This window comes from Hylobates moloch, unplaced genomic scaffold (genome assembly GCF_009828535.3).
Source record: "Hylobates moloch isolate HMO894 unplaced genomic scaffold, HMol_V3 SCAFFOLD_14, whole genome shotgun sequence".
NCBI classification, from domain to species: Eukaryota; Metazoa; Chordata; class Mammalia; order Primates; family Hylobatidae; genus Hylobates; species Hylobates moloch.
This window is the reverse complement of record NW_026652289.1, coordinates 34,634,038-34,657,123: the sequence shown is the minus strand read 5'-3', so window position 1 is coordinate 34,657,123 and position 23,086 is coordinate 34,634,038. Positions and strand designations below refer to the sequence as shown.

Sequence of the window (23,086 nt, the reverse complement as noted above, 5' to 3'; positions counted from 1 at the left end):
TGGCGTGAACCTGGGAGGTGGAGCTTGCAGTGAGTGGAGATCGTGCCACTGCACTCCAGCCTGGGCGACAGAGCGAGACTCTGTCTCCAAAAAAAAAAAAAAAGAAGAAGAAGGCAGAAGAAGGAGAACAAAACATCTGAAACATCTGCAACATTTAACTTCTCCTGCTTTTCTGTGCAAGACCAAGGCATTGTGGCTATGTCCTGGGACTGTGGGGCTCCTGATATCAAACGTAAGTGGTGGCAGGTCCAGGGACATCTAGGCTGGTGGTGGTCAGGGGCTTTCTACTCCTCCCCCCACCAAACACAGCCTCCAAGAACACTGTTAAGCTCACAGAGCCACGTGTCAGCAGCCTCCCAACTCTTCTCCTCTGCCCCCAGCCTCTGCCAAAGCCACTGCTCCTCTGGACCTGAGTGGGAACCTATGGGTCCTTTGGGGCCATCGGAATTCAGAGGCTCAGAATCTCATTCTCTGATGCCTGTACAGCTTCCCAGCTTCTAGTCTGCGTGGGACTGTTAAGAGCACAATTATTTTAAGAAATGTTATCCCGATGTACTTCACAGGAAAATATCGGTACAAATTATGTCAAGCTTTGCAAATGTTGCTGGCAGAGAGAAAGAAAACTCAATTCTTTTTGTTATTGCTTCCCATTTACCTCTTTTCCCACCCTGTTTTTAACTTGTGGCCAAAAAGAAACTAAAATGAGCCCACTTTTTAAGGTTGCTCAGTTGTGATGAAAATTTCTTGCCATTCATTGCTTTTTAAAAATTTTTTTGTCTGATTTGGTCATTCCTTTAGCTTGATCTATAGTAATACATTTCTGCTTACGACTTCTAGCTTACTTTTTGTTTTTCAAAGAAGATTTGCCCAGGAGCTTTCTCAGTCACTCTGCATCTGGCAGAGATCAACTGTCCCTCTGAGTCCTGCCCAAAGCATTTCGCTCTTGGAGTCGCAGCCTGTTCTGCCTCACATACCAGCGAGTCATGTCCCGGTCTGTCTCCCCACCAAACTGGGAGACCTTTGAGGGTCTCCCAGCTCCCTCTGGATTCTCAGTGCACAGGGCAAGGCCTGATATGTAGAAAGGTCTCAAAAGCAGCCAAACGAACAACTGATCTGATATGGTTTGGCTGTGTCCCCACCCAAATCTCATCTTGAATTGTAGCTCCCATAAGTTCCACGAATTGTGGGAGGGAACAGGTGGGAGACGATTGAACCATGGGGTGGTTTCTCCCATATTGGTCTCATGGTAGTGAATAAGTCTCGCCAGATCTGATGATTCTATAAGGTGTTTCCCCTTTTGCTTGGCTCTCATTCTCTCTTGCCTGCTGCCATGTAAGACGTGCTTTTACCTTCCACCATGATTGTGAGGCCTCCCCAGCCACATGGAACTGTGAGTCCATTAAACCTCGTTTTCTTTGTAAATTATCCAGTCATGAGTAGGTCTTTATCAGCAGCATGAAAACCGACTAATACATGATCAAACAAGGGAGCCCTTGAATCTCTTATTTCAAATAATTGACAATGCAGTGGAAGCCATTTTGCTAAAAATAGCAATATCAACAAAAGTCTCTTCCTTAATTAAAAGAAGCAAAGTGAGATTCTTGCCACCAGATGAAATAGGGTGAGGGGCTGCCCAGTGGGAATAATTCTAAACACTTGTCTCAACCTGGAAGTTGCTGCAACCAGAGGGTTTCCTCCTTTCCAGGGGGCCCTCTGAGTCCATCACCTGAATGCAGAGGCACAAGCGGAAGCTCCAGTTCCTGCTGTCTAAATGTTGGGCCACACAGACTCAGTAGGAATCAGGACCCAAGTACCAAAACCTACACCTAACCCTAGCCTGAACTGCTAAACCTGTCTCCTAAAAGCCTCAAGGTTCAGTGGAAAAAATAAGATCTTGGGAGTGAAACAGATGCAGGTTCAAATTCTAAGTCAACCACTTACTGGAAGTGTGGTCCCGGACAAGTTACTAACTTCTTGGTGCCTCAGCTTCCTCATCTGTAGAATGGGGTAATAATGCAGGGCCTACCTTTTAAGATGTTCCCAAGGATTGAATATACTGTCACTCTTGCCTGGCATAATGTCCACTTCCATCCCTGGAGAAGGTAGCTGGGGCGAATTTTAAAGGCTGAGTGTGAGGAAGACAGACCAAAGGGAGAGGTTTGCTTCAGCAGCCCTGCCAAGGCTTCCAGGGCAGCCGGTTCCACATCAGTTCTGGGATGCAGGTGAGCAGAGGGGCCCTCCCTCCCGGGACCTGGCTCAGGGAAGACACTTGGTAGACACGTGGTCATTGCGTGATCCTCCTCCCGCTCACAGTCCAGCAGGGAAGACAGACAAGTGAGGGTATCTAACAGGGCGCCATGAGGGAGTGAAGGAGGACAAGCCACCCCGGTGCTTCCTGGGGTTCCTTAGAGCCACCAAGTGACTTGTTTTCCAGCCCAGTAAATGCATCTCTGTCATACAGCTCAGAGTAGAGCTGTAATCACAACTACAAATTTGAAACCAGTCCATTCATTTCATCATCTTGGTCAAAGCTCCTTGCCAAACTAAATCTGTGTAAGAATCTATATAAGTATTGAGGTCATTAAAACTGACCATATTTTTTGCCCAGTAATGTTACTTATGGGAATTTACTTAGACAAAATAATCAGGGATTCACTGAGAGGTAGGTACATAAAACTGGCCTTCATCTCAGCATTATTTATAAAATGAACCAGCAACACATGGAAACAGCATAGATGCCTGAGGTTAGGAGATGGATTTTAAAAATATCCCAGTGTACCTCTGTATGAAAGAACACCATGCAGTCATCAAACACTTATTTGTAATAACATCATATAAAGGTACATGACAAAGCAGATTGCAAATCAGCATATAGAATATGATCTCCAATTTGTGTAAATACATATAAAAATATGTGATATTTGCATGCATTTTCAGAGAAATAAAACACATTAATAGTGGTTTCCCCCAAAGGAAATAGAGTTTCCTGGATAAATATACAGGTTTTAGGCTAGGCGCAGTGGCTCACGCCTGTAATCCTAGCAGTGTGGGAGGCCAAGGCAGGAGGATCAACCGAGGTCAGGAGTTTGAGACCAGCTTAGCCAACATGGTAAAACCCCATCTCTACAAAAATACAAAAATTTGCCGGGCGTGGTGGCAGGCAACTGTAGTCCCAGCTACTCGGGAGGCTGCAGCATGAGAATCATTTGAGCCCAGGAGGTGGAGTTTGCAGTGAGCTGAGATCATGCCACTGTATTCCAGCCTGGGCAACAGAACAACACTCCATCTCAAAAAAAAAAAAAATGCAGGTTTTAGAACTAAACTGCCAAGGTCGAACCCTGACTCCACCACCTCCAAGTGTGTTGACACTGGCGAAGTTATTTAACTTCCCACTTCCCAGTGCCTCAGTTTCCCCATATTAAGCATGCAGCTGCCAGCTCTTCCTACTTCCTAGAGGGTTTAATTAGCGTGCTAACAGAAGAGTGGTTCTAGATAGTGGCTGGGAAGCAGTTAGCACTTGCAAACGTAATCCATTGTTATGAGTTATTATTAGTGGTGGGATTACGGGTCATTTCAATTCTCCAGTTTATTCTTCTGTATATTTTCTATAGAAAATTGACTCACAATCATGGAAACAAAATAATTTTTAATCCATTTTGGTCAATGAGATGAATTCAATGAAGAGATTAGTTAGAACTACTTTGCCATAATTGACACAACATCTGCTATTTCTAGAACTAAATCAAATAAAATACAGTCAACTCTCGATTCTGCACGAAGCACGTTCATTTATCTGTGGCTGCTCCTGCATTCCTGTTTTTACGGGCCTCATTAAGCACTGGATATAACATCATATGTTACAGCTCTATCTTGCGTCTGTTTACTTCCTCTCCCACAGCCAGCAGCTCAGCAAGAGCCTTGTAAACCAATTCTCCTAATGATCTATCCAGTCGGGGAAGGTGCAAATCAGTGATATGGGAGCTTAGAGGAGAAGCCAGCAGCTCTACCTCAGAGAGGGGATGCTGCCACACCTGTTGGCACAGTTGGAGGGACGGCTAACTGTGGGGCTGAGGTCTAATGTGGGCCCTCTCTGGGCACCTCAATCTTCTATGTCAGAGTCATCCAGGGCCCATGTCCACCTGGCCATATATAACAGTGGCTGGAGGAGGGGGAGGGTCTTTAACACAATCCTGTGTGAAGATAAGAGACTGATGGAGAATGGGTGACCCCACAAACTATGAAGAGCGTTGACCCTTTTATAACACATGTATTTTCACAACACAGGTATTCAAATGTGCAATCTCCAGTGGGTTTCTGGTATCAAGTCTCCATCCCCTCCATTAAATACACAGTTCTCTGCCTTTGTTGCAGACCTGGATGGGGCGTCACTTGTCATTTTGAGCCCACGTTGCCAGATTTTCAGTCTTCATATCACCCAAAGTCAACAATCCCAGCCAGGTGCTGTGGTTCACGCCTGTAATCCCAGCACCTCAGGAAGCCGAGGCAGGTGGATCACCTGAGGTCAGGAGTTCGAGACTAGCCTGGCCAACATAGTAAAACCCTGTCTCTACTAAAAATACAAAAAAAATAGCCTGGTGCGGTGGCAGACACGTGTAATCCCAGCTACTCGGGAGGCTGAGGCATGAGAATCTCTTGACCTAGGAGGTGGAGGTTGCAATAAGCCAAGATTGTGCCACTGCACTCCAGTCCTGGTAGCAAGAGTGAAACTCTGTCTCAAAAAACAAAATAAAGTAAACATTACCTCAAGAAGTTGCCAGGAGCTTTGTTCCCCTCCCTTCCTAGGTTCTCTACTCCAGCATGTGGTTCCACCATGCTGCACCGCTCTGTCCATCTCTCCTGATGTAAGAGGCTGGCTCCAGATCCTGGTCAGCTAATTCCTCCCAGGGCCACCATCATTGTTCTATGTGCTGTGGGGATGGGGAGGCAGTTCAAGGTTCTGAGAGTTAGACATGCCATATTCTGCTTGATGGCACTGCAGTCACCCCTGTGTCCCTGCTTCCAGCTGAGGCAGCCTGGCTGCCCTCCCTAGCCTCCCCAGCAAGGCTTGACTGCAGCATCTCTTCTTGGCAAGCAAGAGGCAGTAGGGGGAAAAAATTCTAAGAAAAGGCATGGGCTCTGGAGACAGATAAAACTCTCTGGAAATTTGACTCTTGCATTTCATAATTGGTCCTTCATACTAAACAGGTTGTTTGATAAAAGGAAAATTATTCAACCTTAGTTTTCTCAACAAATGGAAATAGTAATAATGACACCAATGTCTTCGGTACGCATGAAATAATGCATGTGAAAGCCCAGGGCCTGGCCCACTGTGTGCACTTCAAAAAGTTTTATTTTTCTTTTGATCTCTCTTCTAGGCAGCATTTCATCATGATGTTTCATCTGAAAGTTTATTTGTTATGAATTATTTGACTGCAAATAACATATAACCTACCAGTGGCTTAAACGTTTAGGGATTTATTTTTCCTCATAATAAAAAGTCTGGAGGCAAGTTGCTTCTGGGGTTGGCTTACCCTGTTTGAGCAAGGATCTCTCCTATTCTCTCAGCCTCATCCTCGTTGTTGCAAGATAGCTGCATGAGTTCCAGGCATCACATCTACATGCAAAGCAAGAGGAAGAGAAAAGTGGGTGGTGATCTTCTACATCTATTTTTAACAGGAAAATAAAGGATGAAAAAAGCTTTTCCAGAAACACCCGAGTGACCTTATACTTACATCATATTGACTAGCACTGTGTCATATGGCCACCCCTGCATTAAGAGAGACTAAGACATCGTGTACTGATTTCGTTTCTTCAGTCTCTAGCAGAAGGTGGAAAGGGAGAGGAGGGCTTGGAATTGCTGTTAGCCCAGGCAATCTGCAGAGTCTTCCCAGAGGACTGGAAATTTCCAAATTAGAACTACCCATAGGTAAGTGCTAGGCAGGTGGCTGACACCTGTAATCCCAGCACTTTGGGAGGCTGAGGTGGGTGGATCACCTGACGTCAGGAGTTCGAGACCAGCCTGACCAATATCGTGAAACCCTGTCTCTACTAAAAATGCAAAAATTAGCCAGGCGTGGTGGCATGTGCCTGTAGTCTCAGCTATTTAGGAAGCTGAGACAGGTGAATTGCTTGAACCCGGGAGGCAGAGGTTGCAGTGAGCTGAGATTGAGCCACTGGACTCCAGCCTAGGCAACAGAGCGAGACTCCATCTCAAAAACAAAAAACAAACAAACAAAAAAAAAACTACCCATGGGTAAATGTTATGTTTAAAATAATAATAATAATAAACACATAAGTAAGAAACATATTTTGAAGCACATATGGTTTACCACCTATCACGTATGGCTCTGTCTTGCCTTGGTTTCTAGCAGAAGTTCTCCAGCTTGGATGCACATTAGAATCTCCTGGGGCGCTTGTAAAAAACACCAAGGCGCGGGTCTCTTCCTCAGCGCAAGGAAAACCTCCAGGGTTGGGGCAGGGCCATTGACTCAGAGTGAAGGTCCAGGACCACTAGGTCGGTGTCCACGGAGAGTTGGTATGCACACCGCTAGAGGGCGCAAGAGATCATTCGGCCTGCAAAGTCACCCAGCCCTCTGGCGGCTTCCCGTTTACCCAGGGCCAGCACCGAGGGCATAAAGGGCGTTCTAACCTACATAATAGAACACATTGCATTGCTATTCTGTACTTTTGGTAATTAGGTAAACTACGCCAAGAGAGGCCCAGAAACCCGCCCAAAATGAGCTGGAGCATCAGCAGGGGTTCCAAATGGCAGGCGTCTTCTCCCCTCTGTCCCACAAAGAACAGTCCGTCCCCTGGGCTGGGAGCTGGGCCCAGAGCCCCGGGCAGCCCGCCCGGCCGTGCTCGCTACGCCCGCGGGCTGCGTTCATCAAGCGCAACTCCAGGCGCGCGCGCCGCAACCGTGCAGGGCAACCGGGGGCTCCCCCGTCCAACCTGCCTTCACTTACATCTTTCTCATCGCCCTTCAGGGGCTGCTAGTTTGCTAATGCTGCCAGGAATCTCTCCTCCCAGTTTTCTAGCTGCCGTTCTAGCGAGCAGAGAGAGAGCCTCCGTGGTAATAAGCCTCGCACAGAACACAGCACTAATTCTAATGCACAGGCAGTTCCACTTACCGTTTATGTGAAGCCACAAAGCCAGCGTGAGAACACCTAATTACCGCGTGAATTAGTAAAAAAACAGATGCGAGGTTTACAAAAGTGTCTGCCAGTGTCTAGTAAATGGCCACAATTGATAGAGATGCTCCAAAGGCCTGCTGGGGGCAGAGGCTGGCTCAGGCACAGCCCCAACCCAAAAAGCGTTGTCAACAGTTGCTGGCACCCCCAGAGCGTGCCCCCGGTTCTCTTAGGTGAAAGAGCTGGGAAATCGTCTATGAGCAGCCACTTAATAGTCTTGTACTCATGAACCGCAATTATCCACAACAAGCGCCACCCACAGACTCTGTGGGAATGTGTTCATGGTTAATCAATTCGATTGATCACTGTTTATTAAGTAAAAACCTGCTTTCTGAACAGTTCCTCCCTAAATGGTGTTTTTGCAGGCTGCTAGAAAACAAAAGACTAATTGGGGCTCCTAATTTAAATCCAAGCATGCACATTACTAAAAGCATTAGCAGCAGGGGTGTGGGCATGATGAACCCTGAGTTCCCCAGAGTGGCCACACTAAAGCTGACATACTCCCATTATAAAGACCTCCCAATCCCTGCTTTAATTTCTCCGATCAAGAAGCCACGGTGACCAGGTCAGATGAGGACATCAGGAAGGAAGGCCACTGATAATATGGATTATGAGAATATCTGAGTCCCATCGGTGCCGTTAAATTGATCGGCTCCATTCAGCACCTCGTGAACCGAGATGGGAAATCGATGGTTAGACGGGCTAGGTGCGGAGATAAGTGACCATAGCGTATTTTTGTTATCTCCTTACAGAGAGTAATGATCTCAACCACCTTGAGTGCTCTAAATCTACGCAAAATACAACAGAAAATCCAACACAGAGGAGGTCAGGGTGATTGTGCGATTGTGCTGTAATCCAGAGAGGGAGGGGTCTGGCTGGTCTAGGGCTAAAATCTTCCTAAATGTGGCCACACCGGCATGTGAGGGATTGGACCCAGGAGCAGCACAGCAGCTCCACTTTATCCACACCAGCTCTCCATCTGCTGCAAGTGCTGGGGCCTAAGCAGAACGGCAAGGAGACTGCCCTCCACCCAAACTGACGCTGCCAGTGTCAAGGCACTTCTACCACGTGGGCTGAGCCCGCCCTTCAAAGAAGAGAGCTTTGCATTTCCTGTGTATCACCTGCCTCTGCTGCAAAATTCCCATCCATGCCTCAGGAAGATATTGCAGAGAGTGACAACCTCCCACTATTCCCGTTATTTTTCATTGTTTGATATTCAGGTCTTTTGTGCCTGCCCAGCTCAGGAATTCCACTCTCCCTAAAGGAAGAGACCATGAAGACCCCTCATAACTCCCATCTATCACAGACAAAAATACCAAAGATTAGGAACCAGTAAAGAAATAAAACACACATTTTTGCATGCAATTATATGTGCAATTACTGCATAGACAGATATCCAAACTCTCAGGAATCCAAATCAGAAATAACATTAATTACTCCGAAAGGGTAACTAGCCAAAGGAAATTGAAGTATTCTAGGGAGGCTGCACAAGGATTTTAATTCTCAATTGATAAGGCATTTGTGGGTTCCAATCCCCAACAGATGCAAATAACCCTATTTCCATACACTGGATGCAGAGTCAGTTTTATGTATCTCCAAAAACAGGAAAGAGAAACTCTGAAAATATTTGTCAATTGTTTCTGCACAACGTGCTGTGCCTGTGGTCTTTGCACGCCCACATGCAGGGTTGTGTTAAATCTGTCTCTACCTCAGTCTCCTAAAGAAATAAAGACCAAGTTATCACCATTTGATACCCAAGTGGCAGATGCTCTTTTCCGTCTGGATAATGAACATCAAAAATCTGGAATGTTGAGAAATGTGTGTTCTTGGTTACATTGCCTGCAATGCCCCTGCTTAGCTGAGAAATATTAGGGCTCGGTAGAAACATATAAGTCACAACACCCACAATTCTGCAGGAAAGAGAGAAACTTTTAATAGGAGCGGGGCTGCATCAAAGCAACCCGTAATTAGGTACAAATTTGGCTCATGGTTCAGCAATTTATACAGATTAGCTGTGCTGACCTTCTGGAGCCCCGGGGTGCTTAGTTCGCATTTGCGGTTACAGAGTGACCTCTAGTGTTAAAAGAGAAGGTTTCTTTTTTTTTTTTTAAGGATAGCATCCAAAATTAACATCTTTTATCTATCCTTACTATTGAAAGCACGGGCTGTAACACGCCTTTGGGGAAAAGTCCCTGGGAAATCTCCGTAAGTTAATAAGATACAGATGTGACCTTTTTGTTGTATTCAAATCGCCGTAAGAGAATGTTCTAAACCTTCTGTCATGGAAATTTCCAAAGGGTTTACACAGTTCAGAGAATATCTATGTTTTTTTTTCTCTTTTTGTTATATATTGGGGTTATGTGAAAATTTATTTTTTAAAATGTATGTGCCTTGTGATGCTCTCTGGCCTATAGACAATTAAATAACTTATTATTCCCTCTTAAGGAGAATGGGCACAACATTGACCCCAAACAGAGCCTGAAGTTTTTGTCTTAATTCCTTGAAAATAAAAGTGATGGGAATCACAGCAGAAACTCTTTGGGACCAGGGCTGAGTTCACAATGACAGCTCATTCTTGGCACTGTTGGCCCTAGTTGGGACTTGGAGTGGAGTGAGCAGGAGACAGTGTTTGCTGGGCACCAGCTGAGCTGGCCAGAGCTGGTTACAGAATGCACAGGGCCCAGTGCAATGTGAAAATGCTGGGCCCTTTTTCCAAAAAGCAGGAAAGGTGCCAGGAAAGGTACTAAACTATAAGGACTTTTCCTTTCTCCTGCTATCTCTCTTTTGACCTGCAGTGTTATTATTTGCTATTTAATACCTGCTAGGTTTGGAAAAATTAAAAGTAAATTGATAGCATGAATCTTACCATTCCTGTGCAATGCCATCTTACAATACTAATGGAAGCATTTAGCTCAAAGCATATAGTTCACATGCAGAATCACAGAAATTATAGAATTTGTATTTCATAACTTACACATAAATAGGTTTGGGGGAGGGTGGGGTTTAACCAGTACAGATGATTGCATTCAGAGGCACACAACGACACAATCGCCCTGAACTTTCAATCAATCCCTTACTGGAAATGCTGCACAAAAACTAGCTTTGCTGTTTTTATTTCATTTCTGGATATGCATACATTCTACCAGCACCCTCTGCCTTTGACTTACTGAGGATTAAGAAAGGACTGAAGGCCAAGTGCAGTGGCTCACGCCTGTAATCCTAGCACTTTGGGAAGCCAAGGCAGATGGATCACTTGAGCCCAGGAGTTGGAGACCAGCATGGGCAATATGGTGAAATCCCATCTTTACGAATAATACAAAAAAAGTTTTCTGGGTGTGCTGGCACACACCTGTAGTCCCAGCTACTTGGGAAACTGAGGTGGCAGGATTGCTTGAGCCCAGGAAGCAGAGGTTGCAGTGAGCCGAGATCGTGCCACTGCACACCAGCCTTGGTGACAGACCAAGACCCCATCTCAAAAAGAAAAAAAAGAAAAGAACGAAAAGAAAAGCTAGTTCCCTTTCCTCCTGTGTCATAACTACTGGCGTAAGTGGTTGACTAACTCAGAGAAACAACAGGAATGAGAAAGACTATGCTGGGCTTCCTTGGCCGATGATGTCCTTAGAACATCGTTTCCTTCTTTCCATTTCGAGTCAAATTCTAGTTTGAATGGAAAGCATGGCCCATCAGGTCCATACTTAATCAAAGATGTAACACTTGCACTCACTTTGAGTAATCTTGTCCTCGCTTTGAGTCTTTCTGAACTCCCACCATCATGGGAGCGCCAGAATCCTGTGCTCATGAGGCAAGGCATGGCAGCAAACACACATACCACGCTTATCTCCTCTGCTCAGATGTGCGCTGTATTGTCCCATTGGACTTCAGCACAAGTGTAAAGACAAAATCATGGAGTATTTAAAGATGGCAATGGCAGAGGATTCAACCATGCACAGGGCTCTTCTGAGCATGAGTCCCTGTGTGACTGCAGAGGTCAAATGCCCGTGAAGCCAGCAGGGGCTGGGGAAGCTGGCCTCCTGGCAGCCATCCCTGCAGGGGAAACTGATGCACACGGGTGCCATAGAAGCAGAGAGTGGGACATCCCTGCAGACGGAGCGGCTGGAGGAGGCTTCATGGTGGCCATCCTGTCTAGGAGGAATGAGAATGTGACTGAGACTGTTTTCCCTAGGGCAGCCCCACACGTAAAAATAAAAATCAATCTTCAAAGTTTTCATAGTGGATCCTCCAACACTTGTGAAGCGGGGGAAAGGTAATCCACCGCATTTACACTTGAGGAATTAGAGACTTGGAGAGATGGGGCAATGAGTGGCATAACGGCACCCAGCCCTGGGTGAGTGGAGCTCTGGGATCTCCAGCCTCAACACTGCTCCCTTGTTGCACTTGGCTGCTCTGGCCTCCTTGCTTTTCTCGCAGGAGGCATGCTCCTGCCACAGCCTTGTTCCGACGCTATCCTTTCAATGAGGCACACCCTCATCAAACCAATCACAATTGCAATTTTCCCACCCACCCCCCACCCACACCTATCTGCCTCCTTTTCTGTATTTCTGGAATAACACTTGTCACCTCCTAACCTGCCATATGATTTGCTTATTACATGCATTGTGTATTGTTTGCCTCCTCCAGCTAGCATGTAGGCACCACAAGGGCAGAGCCATTTGTCTAATAAGTTCACTCCTGGATCCCAAGTGCCTAGAACAGACAGCCCAGCGCTGAGCAGGCCCTCACTGTGTGTGTGTTGAATGAATGAGTGAATTAATGAAACGCACATGACAAATTACTGTCCGTACCATCTTATAACTCTCCATCCTAGCCCCTGATACTGTTTCTTGGTCTGTCAGAATGTTCCCAACTAGAATGGAAAAGGCAGGAGTTTGGCCCTGGGGATGGCAGCCATTCCTTCTGGAGAGTTTGCTTCACCAGATTCCTACTAGCAGTGGATATGGTAGCAGTGATGGTTAATTTTATGTGTCAACTTGACTGGGCTGAGGGATGCCCAGATAGTCGATAAAACCTTATTTCAGGGTGTGCCTGTGTGGGTGTTTCTGGAAGAGATTGGCATTTGGATCAGTAGACTGAGTGAAGACGATCACCTTCCCAGGGTGGAAGGGCATCAGCCAGTCCTTTGAGGACTCAAATAGAAGAGAAAAGCAGACAAAGGGCAAATTTCCTCTCTCTCCTTGAGCCGGGCCTTCCATCTTTTCATGACTTTGGACATTGGCTCTCAGACTTTCAGACTCGGACTTGGGCTTACCCCATCGGTCCCCTAGTCCTCAGGCGTCTGAGTTTGGACTGGAACCACACCACCAGCTTTCCTGGGCCTCCAGCTTGCAGACAGCAGATCGTGGGACTTCCCAGCCTCCAGAATCATGTAATCCATCAATCCCTCACAGTAAATCTCTTCCTACATTTCTACATCTATAGGTATACATATAGATATATTCTATTGGTGTTTCCTGGAGAACCCTAATACAGTAACATTCATTCTATCTGAGCCATTCTCTGTTACACAGAAGCTATAAGTAATGAGAAATCGGTCTTGAATATCAGAAAGAGCTTGAGTAAAACCTGCTACTCCCTGCCAACTATGTACCTCTCTGAGCTCCCCTTTTTTCTCATTTACAAAATAGGACTGTTCTATCCCGAAAGGAGCGCGTGCGGATTAACTGAGAGCCTGCATTCCATCTATTTTGCTACACCCACATGACTACACTGGCTTCCAACCTAGTTAGGGGCTCTGTTGTAAATTAGAAGGGACAACGTGCCCCACACCATGCCAGTGTGGACCTAGCGCCGTCAGCTTCACCAGTGCAGGAGGAGTCAGAATCCCATGGCCCAAAGCATGTGCTATGTTTGGCTGAGACAGTATTGTTCTGTTTTTAAATTAATCAACAGCATTTTTTAAATGAAAGGTGTTGCACCAACACGCCACTGCAGAATCTCCTAGAAAATCAGCCCGTCTGGTGACAGCAGCCTAGATTCCCACCCACAGGGCTCCAGCCGGGGCTGTGGGGAGGCACGTCCCTCAAACAGGGTGTGCCCATTTGGCTTCCCTTCTCCTCCTGTGCCCACCGAATCTGTGGGCGGCTCCTGTGGATGTTCATATTTGCTACCCCGGCTGAGTACCTCTCCAGGACAGCATTTATCGCCCCAGCCTGAATCCCCCTGTCCCTCACTCAGGTGACCCCTGTCTGCTGGCAAGCCTTCAGAGCACCCCCAACCCCTGCACCCACCTCCACCCCATCCCCCAGTCCTCACTAAATCCGAGAGAGAACACTGTGGTCTACCACAGGGCATAGAGTCACCCTATGGTCCGAATGGCATCACAGTGGATTCCAATTGAAGCGGAGGGAGGGAGAAAGAAAAGGCCAGAGAGTGCTGAGGCTCCACCACCACCAGCTTCTCCACTTGGGCCGGGCCCTGCTCACTTTCACTTGCATGGTGTCCTATCTCCATGCACTGGATACAGTCCTGATGGCATTGCTCCCACCAAGGAGCCCTCTCGTTCTGAAGTCACCAGGCTCTGGTGGGTATGAGATCCTGTCCCTTGTCCAGATCCCTCTCCTTCCTCTTCTTTCACTTTGCTGGCTCCAAGGTGGCCCTGAGTCCTGCTTATTCCCCGGTTCCCACCCCTTTGCTGACGGCCCTTCCCTGGTACCCGAATCTCTGCACACTCCCGCCCTCCTTGACGGATTCCCTTGAATCCACTTTGCTCCGGGCCACCCTGCACAGGGAGGAGTGTCCTGGAGAATCCAGCAGTCCTGGAAGCCTGCTCACCTCCCTGAGCCCCGCTCCACTGTCCCCTCCCAAGGCACACTCTCTCACCTCTGTCACCTCTCTCAGTGGAGTCTACCCCCCAGAAAACTTTTTAAATGTCTCCAGAATGATGTCTTTCCCTGCTTCGAGCCACAACTCCAGTTCTTTCAAAAAGAATAAGGAAGGTGCAGTTTATGTAAACATTTTTTTTCAGGGAATTTTCCTGCTTCTGCCCAGAAGTCTGTTCTGTTTCACAGCTTCAGGTGATTCCCGCCTATGGGCTGTTGGCCTCCCTCCTTCCTGGGGCAGACCTTCCACCTTGGCTGCAGATACTGTTGCATCTAAGTCAGACTCAGACTCACACACACATACATCCAGCTGTGTCTGTGTCTGTGTCTCTGTGTGTGTGTGCACGTGCACACACGCATGTGTGTTTTGTGGAAAGGGTTTCAGAAGGAGCCTTCTGTTCAAAACCAGTTCCTCCCAGTTGTCTCTGCCATGGAACCTCGTCATTTAAAAACTTTCCCACTATGGGGAGTAAGGTTCTTCAGGCACACTTTCCCATCCAGCAGGAGGTAGGGTCGGGACAAGCTTCCAGCATCCTCTTCCCTGGATGGCTGGAGAGAAACGCAGGCCCACAGATGGTTGGTAACCACACTGGTTTTCCAGAAAGTATTGATTTTAAGAATTCTAACCTATATTCCACCTATATCCCAGTTCTCTAAGACCCAGCGACCATATGCCCAAGCTATGAGCTCAGGAAATAGGGTCCCCTTAAACTTTAATAAGTCATTTTATCTCCCCATTTCTCACTGAAAGAGTGAAACTGTGTAGACAACACGAAGTCACAAAGATGCGTGCACTATAAAAGTTTAAAATGCTACCAAATTAGGGAACCTCAACTAGTTCTTTGTTTTATGTTAGGGAAAATGGGAAGCAACACAGCTCTCTCCTGTGAGTTTAAAATGCTGGTTAAGGCACTGCCACTGGGTCTTGCTAATCACAACAGCTGAAAATCTGCCAAAGAAGAAGATGAAGATGAAGACAAAGAAGAAAAGAGAGGGCTGGGCACGGTGGCTCATGCCTGTAATCCCAGCACATTGGGAGGCCGAGGCAGGTGGATCACCTGAGGTCAGGAGTTCAAGATCAGCCTGGCCAACATGGTGAAACCTCGTCTCTACTAAAAATACAAAAATTAGGTGGGCATGGTGGCACATGCCTGTAGTCCCAAATACCCAGGAGGCTGAGGCTGGAGAATTGCTTGAACCTGGGAGGCACAGGTTTCAGTGAGCTGAGATCATGCCACTGCACTCCAACCTGGGCGACAGAGCGAGACTCCAGCAGGGAAAAAAAAAAAAAAACAAGGAAGAAGAAAAAGAAGAAGAAGGAGAAGAAGAAGGAGGAGGAGGTGGTGGAGGTGGGGGAGGAGATGGAGAAAAGGGGCAGGAGGAAGAGAAAAGGGGCCAGAGGAGGAAAAAGACATAAAAGAGAAGTAATATGCCTCCAGCCAGCTCCAACTAATGCCCACATATTGGCATGTGTTCATTCATTCTACACATATAGCAGAAATGTACCAAATTATACTTGTCCCCTGCATTTTCCCCTCACAGTTAGATTCTGAACATTTCCCTCAAGTACCCTAGTAACCTTTCCTTCATTGTTATTAATGATGGCTCTGGCTTCCCGTGATTTCCTTAACCAATCCCCTTTAGATGTCCTGTCAGTTTTTTTCCTGTTGGTTTTCTTCTTCTCCCTCTTCAAAACAGTATTATAACACTACTATGTGCATCCTTGAATATACTTATTTGGTGGTTTGTGATTAATTTCTAAATAATAGATTCCTAGAAATTGAATTGCTAGATTGAAAGGCATTAGAAGTTTTGAAATGCCTTATTTTTTTTATTGTTGAGGAGGTCATCTTGGTAACACATAAACTTAACATGTGGGTGATAAATACAGAACACAGGCGAACTCTGACACGTGGACTGGAACGACGGCAGGGACCCTCTCTCATTACAGACCCCAAAGTAACCAGCCAAGCGCTCTGGTAATTTGACAGCTTGGAGCCAAACCACCACTGAGATTGTTTCCTGTACAGAATTCTACCACTAACTTAGCAATTTTAAAACCCAAACTCGGCTGGGCGCAGTAACTCACGCCTGTAATCACAGCACTTTGGGAGGCCAAGGCAGGCAGATCACGAGGTCAGGAGTTCGAGACCAGCCTGACCAACATGGTAAAGCCCCATTTCTACTAAAAATACAAAAAAAAAAAAAAAAGCTGGGCGTGGTGGCGGGCGCCTATAGTCCCAGCTACTTGGGAGGCTGAGGCAGGAGAATCCCTTGAACCGGGGAGGCGGAGGTTGCAGTGAGCTGAGATCACGCCACTGCACTCCAGCATGGCGACAGAGTGAGACTCCATCTCAAATAAATAAATAAATAAAACCCAAACTGCAGGGCCAAGTGTCTGTCTGCCAATGCCATGTGAGGACCTGTGCCCCATGCTGAAATGACCTCCCCATGCCAGGGTGTAGATGGCAGGTTTGATTTTGGAACGGGGTAGAAACATTTACAGTGAAGTAAAGAAGAAAAAGTGACATTCAAGTGTACAAAGAAGTCTCCCGAAAAGTCTACTTTTCACCTGCGAAACCCCAAAGAAGCCATTACGGACCCATCACCTGCAATGTCACTGGTGATCCATTCTATCCCAAAATCCATTTGAAAGATTGACAGTCACTTGGCTTCTACTGAAGTCATCAATGCCTGTGGCACTGAGTGGTTGAGGGGCTCACAGAGCCAAAAAAGGCTGACAGATGTGACGTAATGAATGACATCCTCCCTTATCACTCCCAGGGGAGGGATGGCAACAGGACCTTATGGCAGTGTCAGTCTTGAACTCGGGTCACAGGTTAGAAAGGGGATCCCGTTAGAAGAAGAAGTAGACCAGTTATAAGACAAGTTTCACCTGTGCATGAATGGCGTATTAGTCCATTTTCATGCTGCTGATAAAGACATACTCAAGACTGGGTAATTTATGAAGAAAAAGAGGTTTAATGTACTCACAGCTCCACACAGCTGAGGAGGCCTCACAATCATGGTGGAAGGCAAAAGGCACATCTTACACGGCAGCAGACAAGAAAGAATGAGAGCCAAGTGAAAGGGGAAATCCCTTATAGAATCATCAGATCTCACAAGACTTACTACCATGAGAACATATGGGGGAAAATGCCCCCGTGATTCAGTTACATCCCACCAGTTCCCTCCCACAACATGTGAGAATTATGGGAGCTACAATTCAAGAGGAGATTTGGGTGGGGACACAGCCAATCCACATCAGATGGAGACCATCAAGGAAACCTTGGTTAGTGTGTGTCTGCTCCCTCCTCCTAAAAATAACAGTAATGCTTGCCCTTCCTACCTCCTACTGACGTGTGGCCAGGAATCACTGTAAGACTGAGAAAGTGCAGCCCTTGAAGGTGAGTGCAAAGGGTTAAGCAGGTCCCCTTTGGGCTGGAGCAGCCAGGAAGATGCTTCCTGGTAACCTGAGAACACCATGACATCCCCACAAGGTTGCTATTGCCTAGTAGGGAAATCTGTTTTCAGCTCAGATGTAATCCAACCACAAAGACATTGAAAACAGCCCTCCCTGCTGCAAGTAGACAGCCACAGGGTGCTCACCCTACTGTTGTTTATAATACCAAACATTCAGAAACAACCTATGCTGTCCAACAGCCCTCAGATATATACAGAATGTCTATACAGTGCAATACTAATGTATTTTAAAAATAAGAGAACGGCCTGAAAATATGCTCAAGAAGCCATGTTATGTGGAAAAAGCAGACGGCAGGTTCCTCAGGGTCTCCTGTGATGTGGACCAAAATGTTGATGCTTCTATTTCTGCTGCAAGATTCTCTCTCCTTTCAGCTCATCTGTGTTTTCTAAATTTTCAGCTGTGCTTGAATGAGTAAAGAAACTTTGGCTTGTTCTCTTTGTCTTGCTTTGTGTTTGGCCTCTCGTCACCACAGTGCAGCCGAGAATTCCAGGGGCCAAAATGCTGACCAAGCAGCCGGCATGGGTCAGAACACAGAGCTGCAGCACTGGGCAGGTTATTAATAAGTAATTAGTGGCTAGCATTTCTCAGAGCACTTTGGAAGGAAGTAATGCCTCCTAGTCCGCCCCACAAAAAAAGACTTCAGATGTGGAACTTTGAGCAACTTCAAGCACAGACTTAAAAAAGAAACAGCCCGGCCCATGAGAGCCTGCTGCAACCAGAACAGCATGAAAACAGTGGTAAAGAATCCGCAGAACCAGGGTAAGGGGAAAGACAGGGACCAGCACAAACCCTGCTTCTTTGAAGGGATGTCAGCAGTAATCGGGGAGCAAAAAGCCTTCATTAGGACTCAGTTGTATAGCACATGTGATCTATGGTAGGTGAGCACCAAATGCACTGGAGCATTGCAGATGGGGAGACAGACCTGCCTCATTAGGGCAGACGTGGCTTTCTAACCCAGAGTACATAAAACAGGCAAGAAGGACCTTCACAGACTGTTGCTTCAGCAAGAATTTTTTCTCTCTGGATATACTACAGTTTACAAAAACAATTCTTGTTAAATAAAGTACAGGTTCTACATAAATGCAGTGTTCATCTTACCTTTATTTTCTGTTTGTGGAAAGGCTTGGATTTGGCCATTGATTCTGTGTTCATTGGAACAGCAGTGTGGGAAGTGTAGGGTCAGGGACCAGTCCAGCCTGGGACTTGGACTCTCACTGCCAGGGGTCACTCTTACAGGCTGTCATGACATGACTGCCAGGGGCCAGTCTTACAGGCTGCCGTGACATGGCAGCAACTGCTGGCTGCTTTGGAAAGGGGACAACACCTCAACTCAGCAGGCAGCCCACCCAAGGCGTTTCCTTTCAGCTCTCTCCCCACTCTCCCAGAGAATGTCATTGGCCCTGCAAAGTGACTGCAATAAAATAAAATCAAGTCGGCCCAGCACGGTGGTTCATGCCTGTAATCCCAGCACTTTGGGAGGCTGAGGCAGGAGGATTGCTTGAGCTCAGGAGTTGGAGACCAGCCTGGGCAACATGGTGAAACCCCTTCTCTACAAAAGATTCAAAAATTAGCCAGGTGTGCTGGTGTGCACCTGTAGTCACAGCTACTTGGGAGGCTGAGGTGGGAGGATGGCTTGAGCCTAGGAGGTGGAGATTGCAGTGAGCCAGAGATCATGCCACCACACTCCAGCCTGGGCAACAGAGTGAGACCCCATTATAAATTAATTAATTATTTAAAGTCAAATACCATAAACAGAAGAGGAAGGAAGAGGGGGCATCATTCTGATTAAAACAGTCTTCCTGATTAGGTTACTTCCCCAAAATGGGGAGGGGGTTGCTATGGCTTAAACTTCCACAGAATCCCCCAGATCACAAGGGAAACTGATGTGGTTGAAGCCTCTGCTCAAAGATGCTATGGCCGCCTTGACTCTCCTTGGAAAGGGAGAGGCATTATTATGACTGCTTTATGAACAGGACAACCAGCGGTCCTGGTTCCTTCATTCAGTTAAGAAAGCCCGCCTGAGTGAGGGGCCGTGTTGGAGCCCAGGTCTCTAAGACGCTAACACCTCACTGCCCAAGAGCCACACCCAGATAAACCAAAACTCCAGAAATAGCACCAGGTTCTCCACCCCATTCAATGAACTTTTGACTGAGAACAGTATCGTGTTTTAGTAAGTGATTTACTTTATGAGTTGCAAATACTAGGCACTTGACCCAAAGCCTCAGAGAGGCTTACAGATCCAAATCGCTTTATCATTCTACTCCTTGGGTTTTGTATGTTACAACCACCTATTAACTGATTCTGTGACCTCTAGTGGGCCACTTAACCTCCTTTTCTGAGTTTTTTTCATCCATAATAGAATCCCTCTCCAACCAATAACATAGAAGCCGTGTGGTATAAAACCCATAGACTGAGTTCATGAACTCACATGAGGAGCCTGAAAAAAAAAATGCAGATTCCACCCCCCAGAATTCCAATTCCGTGGGTCTGATTGAGGCCCAGTGAACTGTACTTTTATAACAAGCGTCCCTGAAAATGAAGATGCAGGAGGTCAAACGCATACAAAAAAACACCCAGAACAATAAAACCAACACTCCAGGCATTTTTCTCATCCAACACTCTGTCAATCAATCAATTTTTAACTACAGAAAAGAAGATGTGAAAAGAAAATAACAATGACCCAACTGCATCTGCATAAACATGTGCTTTCATAGACATGATGAAAATCTAATTTGATAGGAAGTCACGAGCCTGGCTGGCAGGAGGAGTTCAATGACCACTGTGTAAATAAATGGGTTGTTTTTGTTTTTGTTTTTGTTTTGTTTTGTTTTCTGTTTTTTCAAGACAGGGTCTTGCTCTGTTACCCAGGCTGCAGTGCAGTGGCATGATCTTGCCTCACTGCAGCCACAACCTCCCAAGCTCAAGCGATCCTCCCACCTCAGCCTCCTGAGTGCTAGGACTACAGGTGCATGCCACGACACCAGGCTACTTTGTATTTATTTTTTGTAGAGACAGGTTCTCTCTATGTTGTCCAGACTAGTCTCAAACTCCTGGGTTCAAGCAATCCACCAGCCTCAGCCTCCCAAATTGCTGGGATTACAGGCATGAGCCACTGTGCCCAGCCTAATTTTTTTATACATCTTTTTTTACATTTTCACATTCCCCTGCTGTCAAATACTAAATTATTTATCATCAGCAAAAGCGAGTTGAAAAGAAAATACCTGGGTCTGAGCAAATTGGAACGGGTTTCATACTCCATTGCTCTCAAAGAGAATCTTGACCCAACTCCAGTGACCTAACCCAAAGCTGCAATTTTCTAGCTCATAGGTGACAAAACTAAAGGAAAACGTACATCTGAGTACATTGCCAGCAGCAAGACCCAAGCTGAAGTTTCGTAGATTTTCTATTTCATGAACGCTGTCTTTTTTCTGTCATCAATAACATTGGGGTCAGCCACAGGGGAGACCACACAAAACAAGATTTGAAGGCTGGGAATGGATGGGTCTTGGTGTGGGAGGGAGGGGTCTTTGTGTGCCCACATATCTCTGGCTTCTAACCTCCTTACTGGAACCCTCAGGGGCCAAGAGGAAGGTGGGAGTGGATGGAGTCCAGCAGTCTAGTCTCATCCCTACATTACTGCTGGGTGGAAAGAGGCAAAGACCAACCAAATGAGAACAGCAAAGGCTATTTATTCAGAGCTTGCCTCAGCGAGGGAGTCAGCCATTGTCACTCGTATGTTGCAGTGACCTAAAGGCAAGCAGCGGAGTGGGAGAGCTTTATTGTGGGATAAAAGGTGGGGGAAAGGCTTTAGATGTGCCCTGATTGGAGGCTGTTGGTGTCAGGAACAGGGCATCCTATGGGATTGGTTAGGGGTGCATAGTGGGCTCTGTCTAATTGGTCCTAAGTTGGAAGTGGGGACAAAAATCAGAGAGGCTATCAGTTATTAAACAAGTCTTGGCCATTTGGGCTGATTGTTATGGAAGCTATTGTTTGACATCCTGGATTGTTACTAGAGATGGCAATCTGACTTCCCATAAGTCTGGCTTCCAGCAGGCTGGCTTCCCAGGCTGGGTATTGTAGATAAGGGATTGGTTTCCTGGGCAGGTGGCTACAGGTTGTGGGGTCAGTGTTTTGTTTTTATAAATGGACCATCAATTGTTCATTTGTATATCCAGTCTCTGCTCTACAGAACAAACCAGTCTGTAGCAAAGACCCCTGGATAAAGTCCTGAGGCCTTAGACTGTGCGCTGGAAACTGTACCTGCCACCACCCCAGGCAGGAACTGAGACATGGGGGATGTTAGAGTGGGAGGGAACAGGGGTCTGCTCTCCACTGCCTCCTGTGGTAGATGAGGCAACATGGTCGCTCAGCTGGGGATGGTGGTGGGGAACTAGAACACCAATCCCCCAACCCCCAGCTCAGTGCTTTCCCCAGATCTCAAGGTGCATCTATGATTCTGATGAGAGATGCCATTATTTATTAGGGGTATGTGTGGGTTGTCCTTGAGTTCACAAAAGCACTTTTACTAACCCAGAACTCCAAATTGGCCATGTTCTGAAGGACAAGTTGGGGAATATTGGGTTACAAACCATGAACCCCTCCAAATCCCCATTTCCTCGTCTGGGAAGGCCAGATGATTCCACTTCTAAAGAGCTTTCCAGGCTACCCTACTGTGAGTCTATGATCTTAATGTGTCTATTGTGAGTTTGTCAAAGGAGAGTCCTCTATCAGCAACAACCAAGAAGTTGCTGATGAGTCTAAAACATTCTACTCAGAATTCCTCAACTCATCCCAGTAGCTGTCCGCTCCAAAATGAGACTATAAAAAATAAATAAAATAAAAAATAAAGGACATCTCTAAATACCATATAAAACTTTGACTTTATCTCCTCATCTATTGGTTTCCCAAAAGAAGTAAATTTGACCTAGCCTCCTGTTCCATCAGTTCAGATAGTCAAGGAAAAGGAGTGTGCGTATAATCCAAGTTTAAGAGGATATCTCTGATATTTTGTCCCATTCTATTTTCCAATTCCAGGACTTGGGAGCAAGGGGTAGTTTGTTTTTCTGTTTTTGTTTTTGTTTTTTTTTTTGTTAATGTATCTTTCAAGTTTATAATTTGCTTTCCAAAAGTGTTACTTCATATTTGAACTCCATTTATTGTTTTAGGTAAATTATTTGTAGATCTCAGACCTTTATATCTTCTTTTTGACGGAATCTCGTTCTGTTGCCCAGGCTGGAGTGCAGTGGAGCGATCTTGGCTCACTGCAACCTCCAAGCTCGGGGTTCAAGCGATTCTCTTGCTTCAGCCTCCCAAGTAGCTGGGATTACAGGCTAGCACCACCGCCCCCAGCTAATTTTTGTATTTTTAGTAGAGACAGGGTTTTGCCATGTTGGCCGGGCTGGTCTCAAACTCCTGACCTCAAGTGATCCTCCCGCTTTGGCCTCCCAAAGTGCTGGGATTACAGGCGTGGGCCACCTCACCCGGCCTCTTCTTTTTTTGTTGTTTTTTTGTTTGTTTGTTTTTGAGATGGTGTCTCGCTCTGTTGCCCAGGCTGGAGTGCAGTGGCGTAATCTTGG

At 46.4% G+C, this 23,086-nt stretch overlaps 1 long non-coding RNA gene across 1 annotated transcript in view; it reads right to left on the bottom strand.

Annotated features, from left to right (window-relative positions):
• The window catches only part of LOC131381188 (uncharacterized), a 104,548-nt gene extending 98,931 nt beyond the window's left edge, over positions 1-5,617 (bottom strand). The window contains exon 1 of the long non-coding RNA XR_009209742.1: positions 5,532-5,617. This is a non-coding gene — a long non-coding RNA (uncharacterized LOC131381188). The remainder of the gene's footprint in view (positions 1-5,531) is intronic.
• Between the last annotated feature and the right edge of the window lie 17,469 nt (positions 5,618-23,086).